The following is a 7,757-nucleotide window of genomic DNA, read 5'->3' on the forward strand; positions in this document are numbered from 1 at the left end:
AATCACTTTGTTGTGGTGTGAGATATAATTGCACAGCATAAAACACACACATCCCTGAAATTATATTTTCGTTCAAATACAGTATCACAGGTGACATTTGTAATGCAGCCTCCTCACTCTGTCTCCAATATATTACTGACTGGTGAAAAGCTGTTTGTGGAGCCTTCCAGGAATGTGATAATAACACATATACAGATGTGGCCTGACTTACTGTCCCAACCCCCAGCACTAAGGCCTGAGAAACATCTGCAAGAGGATGTAAAAAAAAAATTGGTTTGCAGCAATTGGTTACTACAACTATTTCATTATATTAATGTAATTCCCTTAATGCTTTTTTAAAACATGCTTCGTAAATACCCATGCAGGAAAGTATACTCAATTATATATCATTTTGCAGTCAAACTTTCACTTATGTATTTTATGTACAGGACAAATCGATTTTTTTATTTATTTATTTTAATTTTATTTTTTAACAATTAAACATTTAATCACAACAACAAAAAATGATTACAAATATAAGATGAAACATCATAGGACATCTGGTGTCATACAGATGTTCGCTGCATTCAGCACAGGTGTCATTTTAAGGCACGATACAGGACATTTGTGTTGTTCACACACATTGGAAATGTTTCTTGGAATACAGAACTCAGAGTTTTATTCTCTGTACAAAATCCTTGTGGAAAAAAAATAAACAGTATGCAAGTTATATTCTATATATATATATATATTCCTGATAGGCCAAAAGTGAGGAAGCCACATGAAGATGAGGATACATGTTATAGGTTATTTACGATCCTTTTTGCCACCAGATGTGTAATGTTCCTTTACGATTAGACAAAGGCTGGTGGTGTTATATGTAATAAAAGCCAGGGACAAGCACAATGCAGCAATTAACCACTTCACTGCAAGAGACATGCAATGCATTACTGGGGTGAGGACAAAAAGAAATACATTGTGCATATTATAATTAATCTACAGCATACAGTATGTGAATAAATTGGGGAACTTGATCTTTTATGTGATCGTCTATATGTCCATGAGCTGGGAGCGGTTCCGTTGTTATACTAGTTCAGGGGAGGCCAACTCTAGTCCTCAAGGGCCACCAACTGGTCAGGTTTTCAGGATATCCCTGCTTCAGCACAGGTGACAATCAGTGGCTCAGTCAACGACTGCACCTGTGCTGAAGCAGGGATATCCTGAAAACCTGACCTGTTGGTGGCCCTTCAGGACTGGAGTTGGCCGCCCCTGTTCTAGTTGCACATATATAATTACCTACTTTACTTTGCATTGCAGGCTCTTGTAGAAGTGAATCCAGTTATTACAATCACAAAGCTTTGTATCAGGATGACGCCATTTTCTCCACCACCCGCTGCAGAAAGTGAATTCCTTCGAAGGTTTTGCTGGCAGCAAATGCATGGAACTTGTTACATCTGATCTCAAGGAAAGAAGTTAATGGTAGAATTATTTAATGTTAGAGAATGAAGGACTGCGCCATCAGGTAGGGTTGCCAGGTGTCCAGGATTGTCCTGTATTTCGACACTGTCCAATAAAAAATGAGAGTTAATACTGAACATGTATGTGTCCGGTGTTACCTCTCTGGACATAGTGACCTGACCGGCTTGGGGGCCCGTGGGATTTCCCAAAGCAGGGAGATAGCAGGGCTGTTGCTAAGGGGCTGGGCAGCTTCCTCCATCCTGATTGGCTGCTAATGGGTAATGCAGCCAATCAGGTGGTGTCAGGAGCATGGGGGTGGGGCCAAGGAGAAGGAAACAGCATGGAGTGGAGAGGTGAGAGGTGTATGTGTTGAGCATGTCGCACCTTTCACCACTGTGTCCAGTATTTTCGGAGAAGCCACCTGACAACCCTATTTACATCCCAGTATAATATTGTTAACAAACAGAACCCTAGCAAGCTCATTTTAGGAACACATAAACCCCCACAACATATATATGTATATGTGTCAAAAAGGAGAGCTACTGAGCGTGGCATATGTATACAACAAGCGACAGAGAAGCCCAATGCTACTTCCAATATGACAAAAATACACAGTAAAATACTTATATATTCTCTTGATAAAGGGTCATTTAGTTTAACCCTTTGGCCAAAGCATTGTAAGCCTGCAAGCCACGACAAGGCAGAACCAGTGTGCAGGTCCTAACACTACCAGATAAAATACTAATATACCTCTATTAGAATTAAAATTCTCATTTACCTCTATTAGGAGGGAGAAAGACCAACATTGGATCTATAACCAGTAAAATGAAAAGGACCTGCTGACTTGGGAAGTGGGGAGGGGCAAGCTTAAAACCCTGGGAAGGAGGAGCCACTAACCTCCAACAGCAGACTTACAATGCGTTGGCCACAGGGTATAAACCCGCTCACAGACAGACTGTTTCAACCTTGTGGGTCTCATCAGTGTGAGGTTGGTTGTACTCGCTTTGCAATTTGAGACATGAGTAGGTCTTCACCACACATTATTTAAGTTATGGTGGGTGAAAAGGTGACTAAAAACCCTCCACCGTATAGCATATAAAAATATTACTTGTGAGCACATTCACATGTCTTAGGCCGTGCGTATAGTGCCCGCGACGGCGACGTAAGCGCGACGGCGGCAATGCGACGGAGCGACGTCGTGTCGCGGACTTAGAAAGCTGGGAATATTTGATTTTTCAAGGGCTAATGTGACAGCCCCTGAACAAATCAAATGCCCGGAAGCCCTCGACGGCGTCGCAAAGCAAAAGATAACTTTCGCTAGCGGTGATGGCGACGGGTGACGTGTCCCGTCGCCGGTCGCGGGCATTATACGCGCGGCCTTAGACAGGTCTGCAACCCTGCCTTTCACCATTATCACCTAGCATACAGTGCTTCCACTGCAGCAAGGGATTCTCATTTGCATGTCATTTCCCAGAATCCCTTGCTGCAGTGGAAGCACTATATGCTAGGTGATAATGGTGAAAGGCAGGGTTGCAGACCTGTCTAAGACATGTGTATGTGCTCACAAGTAATATTTTTATGCTATACGGTGGAGTTTTTAGTCATCTTTTCACCCACCACACACACACACACACACACACACACACACACACACGCACACGCACACACACACACAGACACATACACACACACACACACACACACACACACACACACACACACACACACACACAGTACTGTACATTCCAAGCAGCTCCATGTTCACAGTGTGATCTCGGTGCAGTTTGGTTTTATTTTCCCATTTGCTGGTCTGGGAGCAACTTTGGCATCATAGAGAAAGATCTGTACAAAGCACGAGCCGGGTCATTCCCACACTTCAGGTCTCGTTCAGGGTGCTGGCTTCGGAGGGAGGGCGTGCTGAAGTGCGAGCGGCCGTCCAACACAATGTATTTAAAGTGAACTGTGGTTGTCAGGGTAGCAGCTGCCCTGTCTCCGAAGCCCGGAGTTGACGCTGGCTACAGTTTCACTAAACAAAAAATTAGTTTTTTTGAAGCTGCAGCAGCGTCACTGGTACCTCGGCAGCCAATGAAATCATTCTTGAGAATGATTTCAAGGCTGCAACTTGGATCCCTAACCTCAGGTCTGTAGCCCCGCCCCCAGGTCTGTAGCCCCGCCCCCTGCTCGTCTCCTCAACTCCTGAAAAAATCTGCTGGGGATGAACACACATCGCCCAGCAGACTGCCGCTCTCCCTCCCTAACGCCCTCCCTCCCGAACGCCCTCCCTCCCTCCAACTCCTGCCTCTGGCACCCTGAACGAGGCCTCAGACCTGGAGTTAGCTGGCAGCTGCGCAGTATTATAAGTAACGCAGTATAAATGAGTTCTGTGACAATAACTACATTAGGGCTTTGTGTATCAAGGCAGAAGTGGTGCAATTTTGGGGCACAACAGTTGCACCGTATTTGACAAAGCAATAATCTTCTTAAAGTCAATATGATTTTTTCCTCGATACATATGGTGCAGTTTGTTGCCCCAGAATTGCCCCACTTCTGCCCTGATATCCAGACCCCCCTCAGAACTGTACAATCAGTGAGGGCACTTTATTCACATTAGAAACAGGAACATATGGATTTATTTTACAAGGTGTTTGATATCACACATCCTATACCCAAATTTACGTTTGTCAGTAAAGACATGCTTTTAAAAACACACAACAATAAGCCTATGCATAAAACCACATAGTGACACTTAAAACCCAGCACTGAATGGGTTAAAATAACTAATGTATAAAAGAACAATTCCGTATGTGCTGTGGTTATAAAATAAATAGAATCCCTTATAGCCAAGATAAATAAACACGAAGGACCATGCCAAACATTGGGCTGTGTATTTGTAGTGGTTTTTATTTTTAACCACTTAGGTTCCTGAACAGATGTCCTCCCTTCTCTGCTTTCACAGAAGGAATATTACTAGGGTTCTTTTATCAATTACCTGAGCATGGAGTTTGTTCCTGAAATTCTATCGCACAAGAATAGACAACAAAGATAATGAACAAAGCTGCACAATTCACATCACAAGAAGCGCAACATTCGTCATGTAAAATACACGGATACAGTATGTGCTATATATACATACAACATCGCATTGTACAATACAATAAATAACATTACATTTTATCAGAATACAGTGTGGGGTTATTTTGGCATATATAATAACACATGAAAACACCCAAACAGATAGCACAGCACAATACAAACTCAAACGTGTACAGTACGGTAAAATCGGATCAGCACATTTTCTCACTGTGATAAAAATAGTAATCTCTGGTGTTTTCTTTCGAATAGTGCTATATATATTTTGGAGGCAACTTATTGCTTGGGTTTCCCACCAAGCACAGAGCACTATTGCTATCAATAAATAAATAAATCGATCAACAGTTAAAAATAGTTCAATAAGGTGTTTTTTCTCTTCTTCTTTTTAAATACATTTAATGATTGAGGGGAAAGTTTTAAAACCTCATCCATAAAAATAAGCAACTCCGTTGTTAACCAATAGTATCACTAAATATTTCTAGAGCTGAAGCTTCAAACACTGTAACACGTTACATTATTAAACTATGCCCCAAAGAAGGTCTGCTGCTCCGTCTTGGCGCTTTACCCTCTGTGCCAAGATTAAAACCAACAGGAGTGTTCATCTTCGTGTATAGTAATAGTACAGTATCAGGAAAGCAGGTAAAAGTATCGCCAGATATGTAATAATACTCCCATCCTCTGCTGTTTAAAGGGAAGGCAATTTAGATATCTTGGATAATACAGAAATATTCTTTATTTTCCTCTGCAGTATGTTCAAGTATCCAAAATGTAAGTGATAATGTGGACACGTCTGGTGCAGGAGCGTAATTCTGCATATTTTGTAGTAGTATTTTCAAATAAAATACCAACTCAAGCACACCAAATACAGGGAGTCCTCGCTATCCAACGTTTCACTTTGCAACGAATGGCATATCCAACGCTTTACAATGCAACCCTAAGGGCCGTTTTTCGACACCTGAATCCGTTATCCAACGCTCACCGCCACGGATTAACATGGGACTCACTTTACAACGGTTTCACTATCCAACGCTACTTCCAGAACGGATTCTGTTGGATAACCGAGGGCTGCCTGTACTCCTAAAAATAATACAAATCGTCATTTGTTGTCTTGAATTATGAAAACTTTGAAGTAGCTTGTCTGTTTATAAGCTGTATAAAGAAGATCACCCTGCTAAAATGTGTGTACATTGCAAAAATGAGAAGAAGAACCATGAACACACTTATTTAATGTTAAAGGGTTGCAGTTAATGGAACTGGCCCCTGAAGTGGGAGGCCGCAGTGCAAACTACTTGTGACTTTTGTCTCCTTGTGTCATAGGTTCCAAGTCATTAGACTGAAAGGTGTTCAGGGTGGGACGCCAGGCCCCTATCCTGGTATACACAGAGCTACACATACTATATAAAAATAAAGTATTTATACATTAAGGTACAGTAGTACGGCAGGTTAGTGTCACAGGAAGAACATGATGTAAACTCACCCTCAGTATCTGTAATGTTATAGGGGAATAGGTCATTCTGACCATATGCCTGGCACTCTGGGTGTTAGTCTTTAAATTGTGATAGTGTCCATCGTGGCACTGTTGTACAGAAACTCCCACCAAGGCTGCCACCTGGAGGGGATAGTTGCCCCAGCCCCAGACTCCCATTAACCTGTGGGGGGGGGTCTCCCTACTGCCATTAACCTGGTAGGGGCCCCCCGACTCCCAACAATGGGTTATTCTGTGTGACAGTGCACCGATTGGCACTATCGCAGTTTAAAGACTAACCACCCTAGGTATTGAAAACCTCACTCTCTTGGCTCAGGGGTTGCCTCAAATAGAAGAAGCCTCTTTGTAAGGTACGATAAATATATCTCCCTAACCAGCATGTAGTTCACATGGGAATATATCATTGTACATACAATATATAGACATAGAAGAAGCAGACACACCTTGTGATAAATATTACAAAGGTTTATTAACAATAATCAACGTTTTAGCCCACACTGAGGCCTTCAGGGCCAGGTGTGCCGGCTTCTTCTCTATCTGCACTACTTTTACATATTATTGCACCCAGGCAGTTTATGGTTAGTGGAGTGTCATAGATATATATATATATATATATATATATATATATATATATATATATATAGATATAAAATCTGTTTTAATATGTTGTGCACATATGGAACAAATGTAAACCATGCATGTTGTGCAAGATTTGAACTAGCAGCATAAAGATATCCCCCTTCCTATAAAACATCTCACATCCTATTGGCTGTTGTGAATGGATCCCTGGGATTAATGCATGTTGCTTCCATAAGGGGATGGATTAAAAATGAAGCATGCCAAAACTATGGGCTGTATGTATCAAGACGTGTTGGCGTAAATAAAACTAGATTTTTTTCTGTCTGAGAAGTGACATTTATTACGTGTATTTCTACTGTTGTAGAACTCGGCGCACGTTGCGTTCGTGTTTTGCCCTTAAAAAAAAAAAAAAAAGAAGACTTTTGCCACCTTTAAGGGAATGGAGAAAACCAACATCAAGTAACGCAAGACGCACACTCCCTAACAAAGACCTGCGCCAATATGCAAATGTAACTCCGCCCTAACTCCTCCCACTTGCTCCATGAATCCCTCAGCGCAGGCAGACGCAGAGATATCTGAAAATAGCGCAACTAAGATTAATACGGAGACGCTGCCTGGCGCCGGTATATTTCAGCGCGAGTTGTGACAAAATAACGACTGTCCTGGAATTTGCCTTTTCATACATAGGGAGCTATGCACAAAGCAGTGATAAGTGTTTTTAACTGAGATAAATGCTTTTATGGCGCAATATTGTGTGCAGCGCGATTCACAAAGCACTGATAACACTGCAGTATCGCGCTTAAAAGGCTTTTATCACCAAAACACAGTCATTGCTAAAAGACGCGCCATAAATTGCTCCATAAAGGCATTTATCTCACTTAAAAACACATATCACTGCTTTGTGCATAGCCCCCATGGGGCCCCCAATGTTTATAGGGTTACATGCTGCATGGTGACAGCTCCATGCTTTTAAACAATCCTGCATTTGTTTAAAATAATAATTTCATAAAAATAGTAATCTTCAAGTTTAAACATGTGATGGTATTTGCTCATAATATATATTTTTTATGAGATGTATTTTGTGTTTCACCTCGTGTGTATGTACGGATCTGTCAGAGTTCTATTAGTCTCTTGCTATACACACGCAATCGTGCAAATATTACCA

Source organism: Ascaphus truei, chromosome 19 (assembly GCF_040206685.1).
Source record: "Ascaphus truei isolate aAscTru1 chromosome 19, aAscTru1.hap1, whole genome shotgun sequence".
Lineage (NCBI taxonomy): Eukaryota > Metazoa > Chordata > Amphibia > Anura > Ascaphidae > Ascaphus > Ascaphus truei.